Source organism: Mixophyes fleayi, chromosome 4 (genome assembly GCF_038048845.1).
Source record: "Mixophyes fleayi isolate aMixFle1 chromosome 4, aMixFle1.hap1, whole genome shotgun sequence".
Classification (NCBI taxonomy): Eukaryota; Metazoa; Chordata; class Amphibia; order Anura; family Limnodynastidae; genus Mixophyes; species Mixophyes fleayi.
In genome coordinates this window covers 284,802,152-284,825,470 of record NC_134405.1, presented here as the reverse complement: position 1 = coordinate 284,825,470, position 23,319 = coordinate 284,802,152, and positions in this window count along the sequence as shown.

The window sequence follows — 23,319 nt, the reverse complement described above, 5'->3', positions numbered from 1 at the left end:
ACACTGGGGAATATGGGACACCCCAAAGCACTTGTAGTGCAAATTTTTTTTAGAAATACTGCTGACAAATATCACTTTTGACAGCCAGAAAAATTAGTCTAAAACACTGGGGAATATGGGAGACCCCAAAGCACTTGTAGTGCAAAAAATCTTAAAAAAAAAGCCTCCTTTATCCTCCTCTCTTCCTGCTCTAGCAATTGCTAATAGAATTGGCATTAATAATAATAGAATTGTATAGAATAGAATTTAAAGAATAATGTGTACAGTTATTGCTCTGGCCCTGCTCTAATACAGCCTGTGACCTAACCCTGCTCTCTCCCTCTGTCAAATGGCAATGGATTGCTGTGGAGGCGGGTATTTATGCTTTCCAAATATCGCGAGAATCGAGCTCTGAGATCCGACTACGTCATGATGACGTTTTGCCTCAATTTCGATTCCGAACGGGTGGGAGAGTACCGAGCCTGCTCGGCTCGGTACTCGGATAGGCAAAGTTCAGGTGGGTTCGGATCTCTGGGAACCGAGCCCGCTCATCTCTACTAATAATACACAGGCTCACACAGTTTGAAGTGTCACAATCATCTTGCCTAAAATATACAACAAGCTGACAGTCACCATGTTCTTTGATCCACTTCAGTGACATAACTTTTAAGCTTTTTCTGGCTCCCTTTTTGTGAGACAAGAAAGGATTACAGCATGTTTTCTGAAATTCTTCATATCTTAACAGCAGAAGCTTTTCATGATGGTAGCAGACTGAGGTTTCAGGATCATTGGTTACTGCATTTGAAACTTCAGTTCTCAGAATCAAAAGTTATTTTTCTTCATCTGTAAAGTGGTCCCAACTATGTAATCCAATGGTTTTTGAGTAAATAGTAATATGGCAGTCAGTATTTAAAAGACTACCAAATCAGCAGCTGCCATGATTGACTCTTTCTGTGTCTCCCTCTCTCTTTCTCTGGAAAGTTTCAGTTTTGGTCTCTCTAAAGGGAATCCCCTTCCCATCAGTTTCTGTTTGTTTTATTTCCTGTATGGGAGTTTTATCCCATTGCCTCAGTTTGAGTTTACTTTTTTGGTATGGTTTTTAACATTGTGTAAATTATGTATGCTGTACAGCAGTAATCGAGCATCAACTTCATTATTTTTTTTCTCCATTATGAAAGAGAGCACCCGGCTGATTTTTTTTTGGTAGTAATTTATACCTTTTTTAAACACCCCCCCAAAAAATGGGATTCCTATTGTCAATTGAATCTAGTGTTTTTAATTCTATTTGAAAAACCTGCGTTTTTGCCGTAACGCAAAACATGAGACAGATAAAGTATTTTGGTTTGGATTTTTGGATTCGGGAGGAAGAGTTACATTAGGGGTCTAAATTTTGTGTCGATTCCTTAATAAACACCCGTGATACTTAAAATAAACTGGATAAAGAAGCCGCAATTAGTAAATTATTTAATAAATTGAAAAATCAATATTTAATCAACTAATTGTCAGACAGTCGAGATATTTGGCAGAAACGGTTAGTTTGACATCCTTTCTTAACTAAAAAAATTTCAAAAAAATCTGAGATGGGGGGGTGGACATTTCATGTTTTTTTGGGTGATCTGATGTGGAATGACCCATGTGTTAATTTGATAAGTCTGTATAGAGGTTTTAGTGTAGGAAGTAAGAAACATTGTAATATATGAGTTGAATAGAATGTCTTTAGTGCATTAATTTAGACAAACTGAACACCTCTACGTTCAAACAGAAAAATATTGGGGAAGTGAACACTAAACGCATAGAATGCTGTTTTAGAAAGTAATATTTTTGCATACTTTCCATTGTGAAAATCCATATTGTCATTATGCAGCTATTTGTGAAAGCATGTTCTAGCATACTTGTCAAGCATACACTAAGTTTCCTGCTCTTTATTGTTTTTCATTCTAATACCACATCAAAATGTTTTCTGTATATAGCTTTGCCCATTTTCAACCTTCTTATCAAGCAACAATGTGCCTTATGCCACTTTTGTCACCATGGGCCTGATTCAGTAGGGCACGTATCTGCTGATTTTGAGTGCATAGTGCGCAGAATTACTCTAAGCATGCCCAGAATAGACAGAGAAAAAGAGAGATACGGACGTGTACGCAAGCAATGTTCATGTGAGAGTGAGCACACTTACAACAGCCTACGACCTGGGGAGATAAGTGGGCGAAGAAGGGGTGGTTTGCTATCCTTAATGTAAAAAAGGGGCACCCCAAACTCGAGTGCACGCAGCCACGGCCGTATCTGTTATGAGCCGCGGCGGTGCTCAGCCACCGCGACTCTCTCTTCCACGTTCCGGCCGTCATTATGACGACCGGGACATCACTTCCGGGTCACGTCTCTGCCGTTGCCTAGGCAACGGTTGGGACACTGTAGGACATAGCGCTGCGTCCCGGCATTAGGTGCAGCCGGGCGCGCGTGCTAATTAGCAGGTGTGGGCCACTAGGACAGCCTTTAGGGCTCCCCTTTCCCCATTGGCCAGTGTTGGTTTATAAGGTTTATCAGGTTTATAAATTTTGCCCTTGCTATTACTTGCAATATTGTATGTATTAGAACTATTAAGAATATTGTCATATTGTGTTGAAATAACAGCAGAAGTAATTTTGCTTGTGTTAGCTAAGGTAATTACCATTTTTCCCAAATGTCCATTGTTATGAGGTGTGGCGTAGATCTGGTTTGTAATCAGAACAATGTTTGAGTGATTGTTAACTTAGCTAGCTGACAGCCCAAGTTGATTAGCTAGGTCAACAGGCAATCTGAGAGGTATTTAGGGTAGATGATAAGCAATGTGCCTCCACAGCATTATACTGGCTGAAATAGCATTGGGAAATGTATTAATATGAATCAATATAAATGTTATTGTATCAAAATGTATCACAGACTCTGTGTGATACTTTTGTGTCAAATGTCTTAATGTTTCACGCACGTGTGAAGTGTCATTTCCTGATGTAATATTGTAACCTTTTGTTTAGTGTATCCAGCCAAATAGCTAATTCAGTCAAGCCATCCCTTTGTATAACCAAGGTAACAGAGATGGTATGTCTAACAGTTAAAGTGTCCACATTTGACCCATCTCCCTGTGTATACAGCCAAGAACATAAGGAGAGCAGAATGCCAATAGAGCTATTCTAGCTTGGAGGATCCTGGTGTACAAGACATCAACAAAAAGGACTCAGGGCAGGCATTGTAGTGCCACTGGAGGAAACCCTACAAGGTCAGGGTCTGTGTGAGCCAGTATACCAGGCTGGGCGCATGATAACTGTCTAGCAAATGGTAGTTGTAATATTGCGGGAGGAAACAATTCTGAAAGAGAATGAGATTATTACTTTGGAGTGCTGGGTGCAAGAGGCTACTGGAGGGTACACACTACCATTTACCCTGTATCTTGTGAATGTCTTATGGTGTTGTGCTGTTGTAATAAAGTCTTATTTTTAATATATTCTGGTCTACCCGAGTGAGCTGAATCTCACTGAGGGTAACCACCATCCCAGCTAAGGGTGGTTTCCTCACAATTGGTGGCAAGCAGTGGGGTCACTCAGCCACAAGGGATGCAAGTAGTTGTAGGTACAGCACAGCACGGGCTACACAGCACCTAGAGGAAGGCTATCGGAGGAGTTACCAGAAATGTGCGCTATGAACAGCTATAGCGCCTTAACACTGGCTGAACTCTGAGTAATATGCCTGGCAAGGGAAATTGCCACCACTTTGGATGACTCCAGGACACAGCTAGTGGAAAAACTATACCAATGAGACCCATGTCTACTCGCTTATAAGGGCAGGATGGCAATATTGGAGGTTCCAGCAGTGGAAGTGGTCCAAGTTGGGACTTAAATAGCGGAAATCCTGGAATCCAAGGAGTCAGGTGTGGACCAGGAGCAACCCCGTATATTGGTGTTGAGTGATAGGGTATAGTATTTGCAACACCATCTGAGGTGGACTTTATTAAGGAAAGTCAAAAGGACTAGCCAGGTGCACTAATTACTAACATATAGACCGAATTTAAGCTGAAAATATGGGCTATTGTGAGCTGACACCCATATCCCAGTCAAGGGTTATATAAGGACTGAACAATGCCATGCACATCAAAATCCCTGTTGTGAAAAAAAACATTTAAACTTATTGCAAACTGCAGACTACACATTACTCAGCAATAATGAAATTGTCTAGTGCCATCTCTGCTCACCTGCTTCATCGCAGGGACAGATGCCTTCCTCCACTGATGAGAGGATGCGCTTTTTCACCTCTCTTGTCAGTGGGTAGTGGTGGATTATGTCTCTGATCACCAGATTGAGTTGTATTGGCTATATAAAGTAGAATACCACAGCCAGAGTATTGGGTCACATGTGTTCTAGCACCAGTGTTCTCCTGTTCATGCTATTTACTATTGTTTACTTGGCTTTGACCACTGCTGGTACTGACCACACCTTTGACATCTGATTTGGCTCCATTGATTTCTGGTATTGACCAAGAATTTATTGACTACTCAGTTCTTCACCTGCTGCCTCGCCAGTGATTGACATTGAGGGCCGCAGGTCCCTTGCAGGGGTCCTTGATGAATACCAGAGTTGTGTTAGACTCCACATCTCCTTGCTCAGTTGCTCCAACTGCTGGTAGGCAGGAGCCATCAAATTCCTAGTGTGGTCGAGACAGAAATGTCATATCCGGCCTCCTTGCTCACTGTTTTTTTTTTCAGATGCAACATCAAGCACAGCGGGTGAAAATATCCATTGCCCATAATAGAGGAGGCAATCAACACATAGCCGAGTAATAGCCCTTCTACTTAAGAACTGCTATTAGGAGGGCTGAAGTAAGTGTTTAGTGTTATATGTCATGTAATACAATTTTGTTTTACTTCACTAACAATATTGCTCTTTCTTTTAACACCACAAAATTGGGAAATATTTTAAAACACAGTCTAATCATACAGCATAAGTCTTTACAGAAGAAGAAGCATAGTGCATTTAACAACTGGAGAACACATTGAGCTACATAAGGGTTCAAGGCGCTCCACAAACAGTACAAATTATGTATAGATGTATGACCTATCTTGCATCTTACTAATACTACTTCCATATATGTTTAAGTCTTTTACATATGTGGGATCTAGCAAGATACGGTCAGGTACCTTTTGTGACACCATATTGTCAGAAAATAATCCTATGCAAGATAAGATAAGTGGGAAATGATTGGGAAGGTAGCAACATTACATAACCATTAGAACATTACATATATATACATATTGTTGCCCTTGCATTTGATGACAATTGATCCCTTGAAATCTTACCAGCACCTAGTTTGTATTACAACTATCATCTGTTTTGTACAGTATTTGTGCTAACTTAGATTTGAGGCAGAGCCATTTAGCGTACATTTGTGTCAATGAGACATTGGCAAGACACACCTCATGTCAGTACCCATACCAAGGGAGCCAGGCTAACCCCCAAAGTCACAGGACATCATGAGAACTCACATTTTAGTCTTAGTGCCTAAAAAAGGATTTGGGCCAGGGCCGTCCAGGGTTATGGCTGAGACTAATGGCAGGCATGGACCCCATACAACAATATGGTATGGTTTGTCTATAGGAAACACTGGGCAATCTAAAGATGTAGCTATGGATGTTCTTCAGAGCTGACAACAGTTTGGAGTTATACTGCCTAGTCAAGAAATGATCATAATGCAGTTGTAAACAATTATTACTACTATTAATAGCCATATAGCAATATCAAAAAAGAATATAAGTTAAAATTCAAAGATAGTGTTTCAAAGAAAAAAGATTACAACTGTACACTAGAACAATATATTACAGTTATTTTTTATATAGCATTATATCTTGTAATGTATTTGTTTTGATGAATTTTATAGTAGACCCAGAAAGAGCTAGCTAACTTTTTTAACATTTGGCCCTAAGGATATATATATATTCTTGTCTAATGTAAATCATGTCAATCTTCTCTCATGGTGAACTATTCTTCTCAGTCTTGTTAAATTCAAATTAGTTTCCCATTTTAAATGCCAATAACTTTGAAGCTACTCTGCTTTGGATAGCAAACTAGAATACAAGTGCTGCAAGAGAATGAGTGGAATGTAACCACCTGTAAGTACATGTCAAATCTATAATTTCTCCTTCTCAGTTTAAAATGTCAGAATTCGTTGTGCTAACTATCCATACAAATGCCATAGAAGGAAATGCCTTTGTCACCTACAGGTCTCTTTTTAAATTGTTGGAAAAGCTGTAATTAAGGCCTAATAACCACTGTCATAAAAATATATGATAACCATTTAGTGTTACTTGTATTGGTATTTAAACATATATTGTTCAAACACCAGTAGGTAGCCGATCCATTGGGCTTTTTCAGAAAGCTAACACCATGGGCATTTTGGTACCAAGTTGCCTCATTTTGTTGGGAATGTGACTCAAAAACACATATTCAAAATATATTCTGGCACAAAGCATGCTCCTGTACTCAGAACTTCCCAATGTCCAGTATGTTGATAAAGGAAATACTCTATCAAACCAGTGAGTCAATTAAGCATAGTCAGTAACAGTAGTATATTTGGCAGTGTATACAGATTAAATAGATTTGAAACAATCCTACAGTATGTGCCTAAAATTTTAATTGGTAAAAAAAAATGTAGCCTTTGAGTAAAGATGCATATTAAGATTTATAGAAAAATACAAACCCTTGATAAACACCTCATCTGTAGGTCGAAACGCGTCGGATGTGGAGGTTCTTTTTCTAGAGGCATATAGAAGACCACTACCAGGACTTAACTATCTGGAGACTTCAACATTGTGGCTATCCCTGGGAATCCTAATGTTTTGTACTACTTGCAATGCCATCTCCATCTGGTAGGAACCCATCAGCATTTTTACTTGCGCTAGGATTACACCATTTTTATTATTATTTAAGTGTATGTTAAAGCTGAAGTTTTTTACGATATTACACTAGATATACATTTTCTTTTTTTCATGCTGTATCACCTATTGGTGAGATCTTTACCATCAAACAACTGGAACCTGATCGCTGAACACATTTAAACACAACACTCTTAATATTTCTACTGTCTGTAAGTTCACACACAATGGGTGTTTGATAAGCACAGTTATGTTATTGTTTTTATCAGTGCACTCCCTATAGGGGGAAGAATATTTGAGAAATATTTGGACTATTCCTCACAATCAAAAATACAAGATTTGAGTGGACTAATTTATTATATATATACAGTATCACACTATGTTTGGATATTTTGTTTTCTTTTAGATATGTTTTTACTGGGAAAAACCATTCTGAAACCGAATCTTATTATAAGAGAAGAAAACAGATCTTCATCACAAATATAATATTTTTTTCTAATCAACTATATGGGTACATTTTGCACTAAAATTTGTCACACTATCAGTAGCGCTGGAGACTATCTCCCTTTTTAATTAAAAATACAAACGTGGCAATATTTTGAGGATTGAAAATAACAGATAGCAACTCTCCCCATTTCTTGCAATTACACATGCAGATTAACGAGTGTGAGATTCCTTGGTCAGTTCCGGGTGAGAAATATGATGCCTATTTCTTCTGAACATTTTGTGCCCACTGTACTTGATAATATGAAACAGTACATTAATGTACTGCTCATTATACCTTCTTTAAGATATTTAGGGGCAGTTTCAATTGCTCACAATGTTCCTGAGAACATTGCAGACACACTTTATTACCGTTTACACGATAAAAAGTAACATTTACTTTTGCTCGCACCTCTAAGGTGCGCAAGCTAAAGTGAGCGGTAGTTTCACACACAAAAAAAAAATCTACGCGTTGTGTCTCTCGGCATTCCGGGACACTACACTGCGATTTTTTTTAGAATTGAATCTGTCCCTTAATATCTGGTGACAGTAAGTCGGCATTGTGCGTCATTTACTAAGCACAATCAAAGTGCACCACAGAAAATTGAGTTTGGTCCTTTGCTCCTTGATAGTTTGCCCAGCACTCATCAAGGTGCACACCTACCCACCACACTCAGGAGATGGCTCTGCAAACTACAGTAGAAGGGCACATAGATGTGCAGGCAGTCATAAAAATCTGAAGAGATGTATTGTGCAAAATAGAAAAGCAAAGATAAAATTCCATTCTTCAGCCACTCTAATACCACTCCTTTCATTAGATTAAATGTAGTTTTCTCCTAAAATACCGCTTTGTTTACCCTCATTTATGGCTTGAATTAATCACGTGAGTGAGGGCACATGTGTGACTTTTGTGTGTTTGTATGAAGCTTATAATTGCACCATACCCAGGGGAGGGCTGGCAAATTTCAGCAAGATTGGACTCAGCAGCCTATTTTAAAGTAGGGATGAGCGCACTCGGATTTATGAAATCCGAGCCCACCCGAACGTTGCGGATCCGAGTCGGATCCGAGACAGATCCGGGTATTGGCGCCAAATTCAAATGTGAAACTGAGGCTCTGACTCATAATCCCGTTGTCGGATCTCGCGATACTCGGATCCTATAAATTCCCCGCTAGTCGCCGCCATCTTCACTCGGGCATTGATCAGGGTAGAGGGAGGGTGTGTTAGGTGGTCCTCTGTCCTGGTAGATCTCGTGCTGTGCTGTTTAGTTCTGTGCTGTGCTGTTTAGTTCTGTGCTGTGCTGTGCTGTGCTGTGCTGTGCTGTGCTGTGTTCTGCAGTATCAGTCCAGTGGTGCTGTGTGCTGTGCTCTGTCCTTCTGAGGTCAGTGGTGCTGCTGGGTCCTGTGCTGTGTCCTGTTCAGTCCAGTGGTGCTGTGTCCTGTGCTCTGTGCTTCTAAGGGCATAGTTATTTCCCCAATATTCACCTGTGTTTAAAAAAATAAAAAAAAAGTTTTTTTAAAAAATACCAAAAACTACTTTAATTTTTTTTAATTACCACAAAATTTGCACAACCAATCCTGCAGTATAAGCCCATTGGTACTGCAATATTACCAAGTTCACACATTCAGCAGTAAAAGTCCAGTGGTACTGCAATATTACAAAGTTTACACATTCTGCAGTATCAGTCCAGTGGTGCTGTGTCCTGTGCTCTGTCCTGCTGAGTTCCGTAGTGCTGCTGGGTCCTGTGCCGTGTCCTGTTCAGTCCAGTGGTGCTGTGTCCTGTGCTCTGTGCTTCTAAGGGCATAGTTATTTCCCCATTATTCCCAAGTTTTTAAAAAATAAAAAAAAAGTAAAAAAAAATAAAAAATTTAAAAAAAAAAAAAAATTAATAATAATTATAACCAAATTTGCAAAACCAATCCAGCAGTATAAGTCCATTGGTACTGCAATATTACAAAGTTCACACATTCTGCAGTATCAGTCCAGTGGTGCTGTGTCCTGTGCTCTGTCCTGCTGAGGTCCGTAGTGCTGCTGGGTCCTGTGCCGTGTCCTGTTCAGTCCAGTGGTGCTGTGTCCTGTGCTCTGTGCTTCTAAGGGCATAGTTATTTCCCCACTATTCCCAAGTTTTTTAAAAATAAAAAAAAAGTAAAAAAAAATAAAAAATTTAAAAAAAAAAAAAAATATATAATAATTATAACCAAATTTGCAAAACCAATCCAGCAGTATAAGTCCATTGGTACTGCAATATTACCAAGTTCACACATTCTGCAGTATCTTGTGCTACATATAATGGAGAGCAAAAATTTGGAGGATAAAGTAGGGAAAGATCAAGACCCACTTCCTCCTAATGCTGAAGCTGCTGCCACTAGTCATGACATAGACGATGAAATGCCATCAACGTCGTCTTCCAAGCCCGATGCCCAATCTCGTAGTACCGGGCATGTAAAATCCAAAAAGCCCAAGTTAAGAAAAAGTAGCAAAAAGAGAAACTTAAAATCATCTGAGGAGAAACGTAAAGTTGCCAATATGCCATTTACGACACGGAGTGGCAAGGAACGGCTTAGGCCCTGGCCCGTGTTCATGACTAGTGGTTCAGCTTCACCCACGGATCTTAGCCCTCCTCCTCCTCCCCCCCCTACAAAAAATTGAAGAGAGTTATGCTGTCAGCAACAAAACAGCAAACAACTCTGCCTTCTAAAGAGAAATTATCACAAATCCACAAGGCGAGTCCAAGGATGTTGGTGGTTGTCAAGCCTGACCTTCCCATCACTGTACGGGAAGAGGTGGCTCGGGAGGAGGCTATTGATGATGTAACTGGCGCTGTGGAGGAACTTGATGATGAGGATGGTGATGTGGTTATTGTAAATGAGGCACCAGGGGGGGAAACAGCTGATGTCCATGGGATGAAAAAGCCCATCGTCATGCCTGGTCAGAAGACCAAAAAATGCACCTCTTCGGTCTGGAGTTATTTTTATCCAAATCCAGACAACCAATGTATGGCCATATGTAGCTTATGTAAAGCTCAAATAAGCAGGGGTAAGGATCTTGCCCACCTAGGAACATCCTCCCTTATACGTCACCTGAATAACCTTCATAGTTCAATGGTTAGTTCAGGAACTGGGGCTAGGACCCTCATCGGTACAGGGACACCTAAATCCCGTGGTCCAGTTGGATACACACCAGCAACACCCTCCTCGTCAACTTCCTCCACAATCTCCATCAGATTCAGTCCTGCAGCCCAAGTCAGCAGCCAGACTGAGTCCTCCTCAATACGGGATTCATCCGAGGAATCCTGCAGCGGTACGCCTACTACTGCCACTGCTGCTGTTGCTGCTGTTAGTCGGTCATCTTCCCAGAGGGGAAGTCGTAAGACCGCTAAGTCTTTCACAAAACAATTGACCGTCCAACAGTCGTTTGCCATGACCACAAAATACGATAGTAGTCACCCTATTGCAAAGCGTATAACTGCGGCTGTAACTGCAATGTTGGTGTTAGACGTGCGCCCGGTGTCCGCCATCAGTGGAGTGGGATTTAGAGGGTTGATGGAGGTATTGTGTCCCCGGTACCAAATCCCCTCGAGATTCCACTTCACTAGGCAGGCGATACCAAAAATGTACAGAGAAGTACGATCAAGTGTCCTCAGTGCTCTTAAAAATGCGGTTGTACCCACTGTCCACTTAACCACGGACATGTGGACAAGTGGTTCTGGGCAAACGAAGGACTATATGACTGTGACAGCCCACTGGGTAGATGCATCTCCTTCCGCAGCAACAGCAACAGCTGCATCAGTAGCAGCATCTACAAAATGGCTGCTCATGCAAAGGCAGGCAACATTGTGTATTACAGGCTTTAATAAGAGGAACAACGCTGACAACATATTAGAGAAAATGAGGGAAATTATCTCCCAGTGGCTTACCCCACTTAGACTCTCATGGGGATTTGTGGTGTCAGACAATGCCAGTAACATTGTGCGGGCATTAAATATGGGCAATTTCCAGCACGTCCCATGTTTTGCCCACACCATTAATTTGGTGGTGCAGCATTACCTCAAGAGTGACAGGGGTGTGCAGGAGATGCTTGCGGTGGCGCGCAAAATTGCTGGACACTTTCGGCATTCAGCCAGTGCCTACCGCAGACTAGAGGCACATCAAAAAAGCATGAACCTGCCCTGCCATCACCTCAAACAAGAGGTTGTGACGCGCTGGAACTCCACCCTCTATATGCTGCAGAGGATGGAGGAGCAGCAAAAGGCCATTCAGGCCTACACAGCCACCTACGACATAGGCAAAGTAGTGGGGATGCGCCTCAGTCAAGCGCAGTGGAGACTGATTTCCGTGTTGTGCAAGGTTCTGCAGCCATTTGAACTTGCCACACGAGAAGTCAGTTCCAACACTGCCAGCTTGAGTCAGGTCATTCCCCTGATCAGGCTGTTGCAGAAGCAGCTGGAGAAAGTGAGGGAGGAGCTGGTAAGCCATTGCGATTACACCAAGCATGTAGCTCTTGTGGATGTAGCCCTTCGTACGCTTTGCCAGGATCCGAGGGTGGTCACTCTTTTAAAGTCAGAGGAATACATTCTGGCCACCGTGCTCGATCCTCGGTTTAAAGCGTATGTTGTGTCTCTGTTTCCGGCGGACACAAGTCTACAGCGGTGCAAAGACCTGCTGGTCAGGAGATTGTCCTCTGAAGAGGACCGTGACATGCCAACAGCTCCACCCTCATTTTCTTCCACATCTATGGCTGCGAGGAAAAAGCTCAGTTTTCCCAAAAGAGGCACTGGCGGGGATGCTGATAACATCTGGTCCGGACTGAAGGACCTGCCAACCATTGCAGACATGTCTACTCTCGCTGCATTGGATGCTGTCACAATAGAAAAAATTGTGGATGATTACTTTGCTGACACCATCCAAGTAGACATGTCAGACAGTCCATATTGTTACTGGCAGGAAAAAAAGGCAGTTTGGAAGCCCCTGTACAAACTGGCTCTATTTTACCTGAGTTGTCCCCCCTCCAGTGTGTACTCGGAAAGAGTTTTTAGTGCAGCGGGGAACCTGGTCAGTGAGCGGCGAAGGAGGTTGCTTCCTCACAACGTTGAAAAAATGATGTTTATAAAAATGAATAATCAATTCCTCAATGAAGTACAGCACTGCCCTCCAGATACTACAGAGGGACCTGTGGTTGTGGAGTCCAGCGGGGACGAATTGATAATGTGTGATGAGGAGGAAGTACACACTGTAGGGGGAGAGGAATCAGAGGTTGAGGATGAGGACGACATCTTGCCTCAGTAGAGCCTGTTTAGTCTGTATAGGGAGAGATGAATAGCTTTTTTGGTGTGGGGGCCCAAACAAACCAATCATTTCAGCCAAAGTTGTTTGGTAGGCCCTGTCGCTGAAATGATTGGTTTGTTAAAGTGTGCATGTCCTATTTCAACAACATAAGGGTGGGTGTGAGGGCCCAAGGACAATTCCATCTTGGAACTTTTTTTTTGGCATTATATGACCAATCAACAGTCGTTTGCCATGTTCAAAAAGTAAAACCAAATTTTAAAAAATTCAAGAAATTAAACCAAAAGTAAAATGCCGTGTCATAATTTAAAATAAGAGTTTTTGACGTGCTCTAAAACTACTGTATTGTTGTTTATATTTTATAAACACTACACTTGAAAGCTTGAGTCTTTCAATAAAAAAGTAACTGTCCATTGCACGAATATTTGCAACAGGGACAATTTTAGGGTTAAGAAAGCCAACTAATAACACTTCGACGCTGTCTGTCTTTATAAACACTACACTTGGAAGTTGGAGGAGGTATTGTGGCCCCGGCACCAAATTTACTACCGGGGCCACTCCACTGTGCAGTCCATATTTAGGTGTATCAGATATTAAACAACGGTGACAGTTGATGCTCAATTTTTTAATTATATTGTGGCCTCGGTACCAAATTGTGTACCGGGGCCACCACACTACGCAGTCCAGATACTTGTTTGGTGGAATTCAGACCAGTTGAGGGTTTTATTATTATATTGTGGGGACCACTCTATCTATACCACACTACAACTCTATACCACTCTATTTCATACTTTAATTCTATTTAATACTTTAATTCTATTTCATACTTTAATTCTATTTAATACTTTAATTCTATTTCATACTTTAATTCTATTTAATACTTTAATTCTATTACTAATTACCATAAAGAGGAACTGCCGCTTCTATTTAATACTTTAATTCTATTAGTAGTTACCATAAAGAGGAACAAAATAAACCAATTTTACCAAAAGTATAATATGACTTAGACTTACAAACACTACACTTGAAAGATGGTGCCTTTAAATGAAAAAGTCAGTCTTCATTGCACGACTATGTGCAACAGGGACAGTTTTTTGGTTTACAAAGTCAACCAATAACACTTGGACCCTGTCTGTCTTTAACATACTTGATGGGATCTCAATGACGAATTGTCTGTACCATGTTTGGAGGAGGTATTGTGGCCCCGGTATCAAATTGGGTACCGGGGCCACCCCACTACGCAGTCCAGATACTTGTTTGGTGGAATTCTGACACGTGGAGGGTGTATTTATTTTATTGTGGCCCCGGTATCAAATTGGGTACCGGGGCCACCCCACTACGCAGTCCAGATACTTGTTTGGTGGAATTCTGACACGTGGAGGGTGTATTTATTTTATTGTGGCCCCGGTATCAAATTGGGTACTGGGGCCACCCCACTACGCAGTCCAGATACTTGTTTGGTGGAATTCTGACACGTGGAGGGTTTTTTAATTATATTGTGGCCTCGGTACCAAATTGTGTACCGGGGCCACCACACTACGCAGTCAAGATAGATAGATGCGTATCATAGATAAAGTACATTCAGTGGTGTGGGGCAAATTGAAAAATATTCAAAATACACTGACATTATCAAAAACAAGAGGTTGTCACACGCTAAAACTCCAACATGTATATGATGGAGAGGATGGAGGAGCAGCCGTATGTGTAGTGTAATGCAGACCTGTTGAAGGTTTTTTATATATTTTATTGTGGTGCCCAGTGCCCACTCCTCTACGCAGTCCAGGTACATTTATTGGTGCGAATCAAACAAGTTGATGGTTTTCTTATTATATATATTGTGGTGACCCACTCCTCTACGCAGTCCAGGTACATTTATTGGTGCGAATCAAACAAGTTAATGGTTTTCTTATTATATATATTGTGGTGACCCACTCCTCTACGCAGTCCAGGTACATTTATTGGTGCGAATCAAACAAGTTGATGGTTTTCTTATTATATATATTGTGGTGACCCACTCCTCTACGCAGTCCAGGTACATTTATTGGTGCGATTCATAAAAGTTCAGGGTTTTTAATATATTGTGGTGACCCACTCCTCTACGCAGTCCAGGTACATTTATTGGTGCGATTCATAAAAGTTCAGGGTTTTTAATATATTGTGGTGACCCACTCCTCTACGCAGTCCAGGTACATTTATTGGTGCGATTCATAAAAGTTCAGGGTTTTTAATATATTGTGGTGACCCACTCCTCTACGCAGTCCAGGTACATTTATTGGTGCGAATCAAACAAGTTGATGGTTTTCTTATTATATATATTGTGGTGACCCACTCCTCTACGCAGTCCAGGTACATTTATAGGTGCGAATCAAACAAGTTGATGGTTTTCTTATTATATATATTGTGGTGACCCACTCCTCTACGCAGTCCAGGTACATTTATTGGTGCGATTCATAAAAGTTCAGGGTTTTTAATATATATTGTGGTGACCCACTCCTCTAGGCAGTCCAGGTACATTTATTGGTGCGATTCATAAAAGTTCAGGGTTTTTAATATATATTGTGGTGACCCACTCCTCTACGCAGTCCAGGTACATTTATTGGTGCGATTCATAAAAGTTCAGGGTTTTTAATATATATTGTGGTGACCCACTCCTCTACGCAGTCCAGGTACATTTATTGGTGCGAATCAAACAAGTTGATGGTTTTCTTATTATATATATTGTGGTGACCCACTCCTCTACGCAGTCCAGGTACATTTATTGGTGCGATTCATAAAAGTTCAGGGTTTTTAATATATATTGTGGTGACCCACTCCTCTACGCAGTCCAGGTACATTTATTGGTGCGAATCAAACAAGTTGATGGTTTTCTTATTATATATATTGTGGTGACCCACTCCTCTACGCAGTCCAGGTACATTTATTGGTGCGATTCATAAAAGTTCAGGGTTTTTAATATATATTGTGGTGACCCACTCCTCTACGCAGTCCAGGTACATTTATTGGTGCGATTCATAAAAGTTCAGGGTTTTTAATATATATTGTGGTGACCCACTCCTCTACGCAGTCCAGGTACATTTATTGGTGCGATTCATAAAAGTTCAGGGTTTTTAATATATATTGTGGTGACCCACTCCTCTACGCAGTCCAGGTACATTTATTGGTGCGATTCATAAAAGTTCAGGGTTTTTAATATATATTGTGGTGACCCACTCCTCTACGCAGTCCAGGTACATTTATTGGTGCGAATCAAACAAGTTGATGGTTTTCTTATTATATATATTGTGGTGACCCCCTCCTCTACGCAGTCCAGGTACATTTATTGGTGCGATTCATAAAAGTTCAGGGTTTTTAATATATATTGTGGTGACCCACTCCTCTACGCAGTCCAGGTACATTTATTGGTGCGATTCATAAAAGTTCAGGGTTTTTAATATATTGTGGTGACCCACTCCTCTACGCAGTCCAGAAAGATACCTTGTTGCAACGTTTTGGACTAATAACTATATTGTGAGGTGTTCAGAATACACTGTAAATTAGTGGAAATGCTTGTTATTGAATGTTATTGAGGTTAATAATAGCCTAGGAGTGAAAATAAGCCCAAAAACTTGATTTTTAAACTTTTTATGTTTTTTTCAAAAAAAATCCGAATCCAAAACCTTAAATCCGAACCGAGACCTTTCGTCAAGTGTTTTGCGAGACAAATCCGAACCCCAAAAATAACGAAAATCCGGATCCAAAACACAAAACACGAGACCTCAAAAGTCGCCGGTGCACATCCCTATTTTAAAGGGAAAAAAATGCAGGTGGCTCAGCCCAAGGTAGCCCATTAAGGGATCGCCCTGGGGGGCAGATGCCCCCCTGCCCCTGACCATACCTTATTTCAATAATCAAGCCCCACAAAATGACACTTTGCTTTTGCACTACTTTACAAAACTGGGTGTGCTAAACAGGCAAAAATGTGGAGGATACTGGAAAGAATGTAACACCCTATGATATAACAAGCAATCAATATATAGATCTAAAAATATATTTAGATTTCATTAAAAATGTATGCAATAGATAAATAGTAAAAGAATATGTAAAAAAACGGTGGACCTAATTCATACTTTGCAAGCAACACTCTCACTTCACCCAACTTCTCCAATCCAACTATGCAAACTTCTGCCCCTTCTCCTCAATCTATCTAAAATGCTACAATCATGCTCTGGAAAACTTTGGCAGAAATCTAGGTGTTGATTTTGCACTGCACCTCAGCAGTTTTGTGCTTTATAAATGACCTTCACTGGGTCTGTCTTTACCGTCATCAGGGGAGGGCTGGCAAATTTTAGCTTGGGGGGCAAGACTCAACATTTTAAAGGAAAAAAATGCAGGTGGCCCAGTGACCTAGCCCAAGGTAGCCCACGATGCCACCCTACCCCCAACCCAGCCTGCCCCTGACCCTCACATTTATTGATTTCATGTTTTCAATTGCAGCACAATGCACTTGTTTTATGTTGTGCTCTCAGAATAAGCAAACAATGTCCTATTTATTTTATTGAAATCAGTGAACAGCTTTCAGATTGTTCCATCTTCTCCATTTTCTGTCTGTTTACATTTCTTTTAATTCTAGTAATTATGGGACACAAAATGTGAGACTTACTTTAAAGCCATAGCAATGGGCCAATTCTCTAGAAAAGCGTTACCTCACACTTGGGGCTGCCTGGCAAATTTAGGCTTCGGGAGCAAGCACATAGCACACTGGCCCATGAGCAGCAGCCAATCATTAAAAGATGACTTTAGGTACCATTGCATCAGTTATAATGCTGCATCAGAAACACAGGGAACCAGGACAAGCAGCCACTATACTTTCTGCTCAATTCTGGCAATTCGGTAAAAACTGACGGAAGTTATACTCCTGAGACAAAGTCTGTTACACAGAGGAGGAATAAAGAGTGAACAAACTAGAGATGGGCGGGTCCGGTTCTCCGAGAACCGAACCCACCCGAACTTTGGGTATCCGAGTACCGAGCTGAGCAGCTCGGTATTCTCCCGCCCATTCCGAATCCAAATCGAGGCCGAACGTCATTGTGACGTCGTCGGATCTCGGGACTCGGTTCTCGCGATACTTCAACTTTATAAATACACGCCTCCACAGCAATCCATCGCCATTTGACAGAGGGAGAGAGCAGGGTGTAGTCATAGGCTAATTAGAGCAGGGACAGAGAATACAATATTGTTTTTGCAATTGCTCTAACCAAAATCGCTAGTGCAGAGAGGAGGATAGAGGTTTATTATTTTTTCTTCATATTTGGCACTCCCCAGCGCTTTTGGGGTGTCCCCCATAATTGTGCATTAATATTTCTGGCTGTCAAAAGTCATATCTGTCAGCAGTATCTACTCAATAATTTTTAGCACTCCTCAGTGTTTTTGGGGTGTCCTCCCTAATTGTGCATTAATATTTCTGGCTGTCAAAAGTCATATCTGTCAGCAGTATCTACTAAATAATTTTTAGCACTCCTCAGTGTTTTTGGGGTGTCCTCCCTAATTGTGCATTAATATTTCTGGCTGTCAAAAGTCATATCTGTCAGCAGTATCTACTAAATAATTTTTAGCACTCCTCAGTGTTTTTGGGGTGTCCTCCCTAATTGTGCATTAATATTTCTGGCTGTCAAAAGTCATATCTGTCAGCAGTATCTACTCAATAATTTTTAGCACTCCTCAGTGTTTTTGGGGTGTCCTCCCTAATTGTGCATTAATATTTCTGGCTGTCAAAAGTCATATCTGTCAGCAGTATCTACTCAATAATTTTTAGCACTCCTCAGTGTTTTTGGGGTGTCCTCCCTAATTGTGCATTAATATTTCTGGCTGTCAAAAGTCATATCTGTCAGCAGTATCTACTCAATAATTTTTAGCACTCCTCAGTGTTTTTGGGGTGTCCTCCCTAATTGTGCATTAATATTTCTGGCTGTCAAAAGTCATATCTGTCAGCAGTATCTACTAAATAATTTTTAGCACTCCTCAGTGTTTTTGGGGTGTCCTCCCTAATTGTGCATTAATATTTCTGGCTGTCAAAAGTCATATCTGTCAGCAGTATCTACTCAATAATTTTTAGCACTCCTCAGTGTTTTTGGGGTGTCCTCCCTAATTGTGCATTAATATTTCTGGCTGTCAAAAGTCATATCTGTCAGCAGTATCTACTCAATAATTTTTAGCACTCCTCAGTGTTTTTGGGGTGTCCTCCCTAATTGTGCATTAATATTTCTGGCTGTCAAAAGTCATATCTGTCAGCAGTATCTACCAAATAATTTTTAGCACTCCCCAGTGGTTTGCGCTCAGAATGGATTCAAAGCAGTCCACATATGATCTGAATGAGCAACCAGGTTCTGTCACCAGTCCTGATGTTAGTGTTCCCAGTACGTCATCTGGCCAAGGCGATGTCAAACAACAGAGTGTTTCCAAATTAGTGCAAAAAACAAAAACCCAAAAAAAATTTACTGTATTGAAGCGAAAAAGAAGTGTAACTGAGCAAAAGTTAAGTGACGATAAAAAAAAAATTGCAAGCATGCCATTCTACACACGCAGTGGCAAAGAGAGAATGAGGCCTTCACCTTTGGCTATTAGTGGCAGATCCCAAAAAGTTACCCAGCCTACAATTGGTGCACAACTACTGTTACGCGTCAAAGCCGAGCTGCAAGATAACAGTGAGGCATTACAGAAGAATATTTGCTCTGATTCACAAATGACAACAATCCCTGTGGAGAGTCCATCCAACAGTGGGATGTCTAATCGTGAGCATTCTGCTAATGTGTGCCTTAATAGCCCGAATGTAGCCGGTGATACCCAAATTGAGGATGCCACTTTGGAATTAGAAGAGGATGAGGGGGAGATTTGTGTAGGCGACGAGGGCGCTATTGATGATGTTGATGATTATGATGCAGACAGATACCAAATTGCCTTTCTCAATTTCTATTTATATTCTAGATTATATAACGGCTGAATAGTTTTCTATTTTACTCCTAGTGGAGAGAGGATCTGATGCAGACAGATACCAAACTGGCTTTCTCCATGTCAATTAATATTGTACAGTCTATAACTGCTGGATTGTTTAGTATTTTATACAAGTGGAGGGGGGCCTAGAGAGACAGAAACCAAACTGGCTTTCTCCATGTCAATTAATATTGTACAGTCTATAACGGCTGGATTTTTTGGTATTTTATACAAGTGGAGGGGGGCCTAGAGAGACAGAAACCAAACTGGCTTTCTCCATGTCAATTAATATTGTACAGTCTATAATGGCTGAATTTTATTTTTTTTTAAAAAAAGTGGAGGGGGGCCTATAGAGACAGAAAGCAAACTGTCTTTTTCCATTTCTTTACATATTTAACTATAAGTGTAGGGTGTAATATACATCCAAAGACGATGGCTGCATTGCCAATATGCATAGATGGAGAGGAAGACAATCTGTTTTGTGTGTAGAATAAATGAAGGCCTACCAACGAAGAATTAAACTGTTTTTTTGGATGATTTATTACCTCAACAATTAGATTACTTATCTCTAAAACAGTTGGAGCACTAAATTGGGTTATTTTAGGCACAAAAACATGTATTTTCCAACAAAATAGCAAAACAAAACCAAACAAAACCAAAACCAAAACCAAAACACGCAATGGCGGTTTTGCAAAACCAAAACCAAAACCAAAACACGACGGTAATCCAGATCCAAAACCGAATACAAAACCAAAACACGGGGGTCAGTGACCATCTCTAGAACAAACTACAGTCAAATTCCAGTATACAGATACAGGTGAAGTTTACAGCTGAAGTCCGGTTTGCAAATACTGGATGAGCCGCAGTCAGGGCTCACAGTCGGAGACACAGAAAACAAATAGGCAATATCTGACTCACAGCAAGTGTCTGGTACTTCAATACAGAGAAGTCAGGTTGTCAGTTTCCCAGACAACATCTGACTCACAGGTGCAATTGAGTAACAGTTAAAAGCCAAAGAGAGGAATTCAATTCTGCAGCGAATAACGTGCGCTACATCTATTACAGTTAATACGGTAATTTTAACTGTGATTTCTGCTCACGGCTCAAAATGCCAGTGTTGAAATGACCATATTAACGGTAAGTACACGTACTATTAAGTAAGAGTGCACAGGCCGCTTTACTTTTTACAGTAACAAGGCCAACAGAATTCCCCTCATAAGTCTGATATTCAGGAAATAAATAAGCAGTAGCCCAGTTCACAGCTAAAGTCCAGTATTAAAGCAAGGAATAATCAGTGGTAATATTCACAGCCAGTGTTTGATTTACAGTTAAATGTATAGCAGGGGTCACCCTCTGTTAACCCTCTGTTAACCTGTCCCAACCTGGAAACTAATGTAGCAAAAGTATATGACTTATACCTCCTGGTCAGTTTTCTGTAGAGACTGGTTTTAACAACATAAGTAGCCCTATGCTGTTGTACACGCACAGGAACTACTACTGCCATGTTTTGTGAATGACTTAAAAAAAATTGAAAACTGCAGTTCAAGTGAAAGAAGTGCCACTGATGAGCTAAACTGGCACCCGTATAATTAATGACATTATCCATTTAAATAAGTATAATTTATGCAAAAAAATTTTTAGTAATGATTGCTAGCAGTAAATCAATAAACTAATGATATATTAAAATACTCATGCCTATATAAAAGTGAATGATATTGGGCACAGAGCCAGATTTAGACCTCATGGGGCCCTAGGCAAGATACTGGTTTGGGGCCCCCTCCCTGAAAAAATCCATAGCACTATAGTTTTTAGCATAACATATACCCCTATTCAGGGGCTGGCTAGCAGACTTTAGCCCAGGGGGGCAAGCACATAGCACTGGCCCATAAGTAGCAGCCCATTTTTAAAGGTTTGTCTCACTGCCGGCCCTGGGAGGGCCCTCTGGGGACCGCTGGGCCCTAGGCAATTGCCTAGGTTGCCTAGTGGTAAATCCGGCTCTGATTGGGCAGCACGGTGGCGTAGTGGTTAGCACTTCTGCCTCACAGCCCTGGGGTTAAGAGTTCAATTCCCGACCATAGCCCTATCTGTGAGGAGTTTGTATGATCTCCCTGTTTTTGCGTGGGTTTCCTCCTGGTGCTCCGGTTTCCTCCCACACTCCAAAAACATACTGGTAGGTTAATTGGCTGCTAACAAATTGACCCTAGTCTGTGTCTGTCTATCTGCGTTTGTGTGTTAGTGAATTTAGACTGTAAGCTCCAATGGGACAGGGACTGATGTGAGTGAGTTCTCTGTACAGCACTGCGGAATTAGTGGTGCTATATAAATGATGATGATGATGATTTATTTCTCCCTTACAGTTCTTCTTTTTTTTTTTTCTGTGTATATGGGAGCCTCCTTTTTTATTCTTAGCACAAGACTACCATTAATAGGAGACTCTCACATAAGCCTCACTGTGGAGTATATTTATTTATCAAAGGTTGAAAAGTCATATTGTCTGTTTTCGCTGGAAATTGGTCCTCATCCTATACACCACCAAAGTTAATGTATTCTGTACATCCCTCTTGGTGATTATGCTTGCAAATTGTAGAATGTATTTCTGTGTAGAACAGGGTAGTGTAGAAAAGAGTAGTGTAGAGCAAGATATTATATGACTTAGTGGTGCAGATTAGTGTAGGACAAGATATTGTAGAACAGAGTTGTGTAGAACAAGGTAGTTTAAGAGATGGTGGTGTAGGGGAGAGTAGTGCAGGTAGAGCAGAATATTATACGACTGAGTAGTGTAGGACAATTAGTGTAGGATAGAGTAGTGTAGAACAGAGTTGTGTAGGACAAGATAGTGTTGAACCGATTAGTGTAGGACAGAATAATAGAAGAGAGTTGTGTAGGACAAGGTAGTTTAAGAGATGGTAGTGTAAGGGAGAGTAGTGCAGGTAGAGCAGAATATTATACGACTGAGTAGTGTAGAACAATTAGTGTAGGATAGAGTAGTATAGAACAGTGTTGTGTAGGACAAGATAGTGTAGAACAGATTAGTGTATTACAGAAAAATAGAAAAGAGTTGTGTAGGATAAGGTAGTGGAGTTCAGAGTAGTAGAACAGAGTTGTGTAGGACAAGGTAGAGTAGGACAGTGTAGTGTAGGACAGAGTAGTGACAGTAGTGGATAGTGTAGGACAGAGTACTGTAGAACAAAATTGTATAGGACAAGGAAGTGTAGAAGAGGGTAGTGTAGAGCTGGAAATTATACTACTGAGTAGTGTAGGATAGATTACTGTATGACAAGGTAATGTAGGACAGGGTAATGTAGGACAGAGTAGTGTAGAACAGAATTGTGTAGAACAAGGTAATATATGAGATGGTAGTGTAGGGCAGGGTAGTGCAGAACAGTGTAGTGTAGGACAAGGTAGTTTAGGACAGGGTAGTGTAGGACAGAGTAGTGTAGAACAGAGTTGTGTAGGACAATGAAGTGTTGGAGAGGGTAGTGTAGGACAAGGTAGTTTAGGACAGGGTAGTGTAGGACAGAGTAGTGTAGAACAGAGTTGTGTAGGACAAGGAAGTGTTGGAGAGAGTAGTGTAGGACAGGGTAGAATGGGAGTAGAATGGGAGATGGTAGAATAGAGCCGGATATTATAAGACTTAGTAGAGAAGGACAGATTAGTGTAGAACAAGGTAGTGTAGGATAAGGCAGTGGAAAATAGAATTGTGTAGGAGACGTT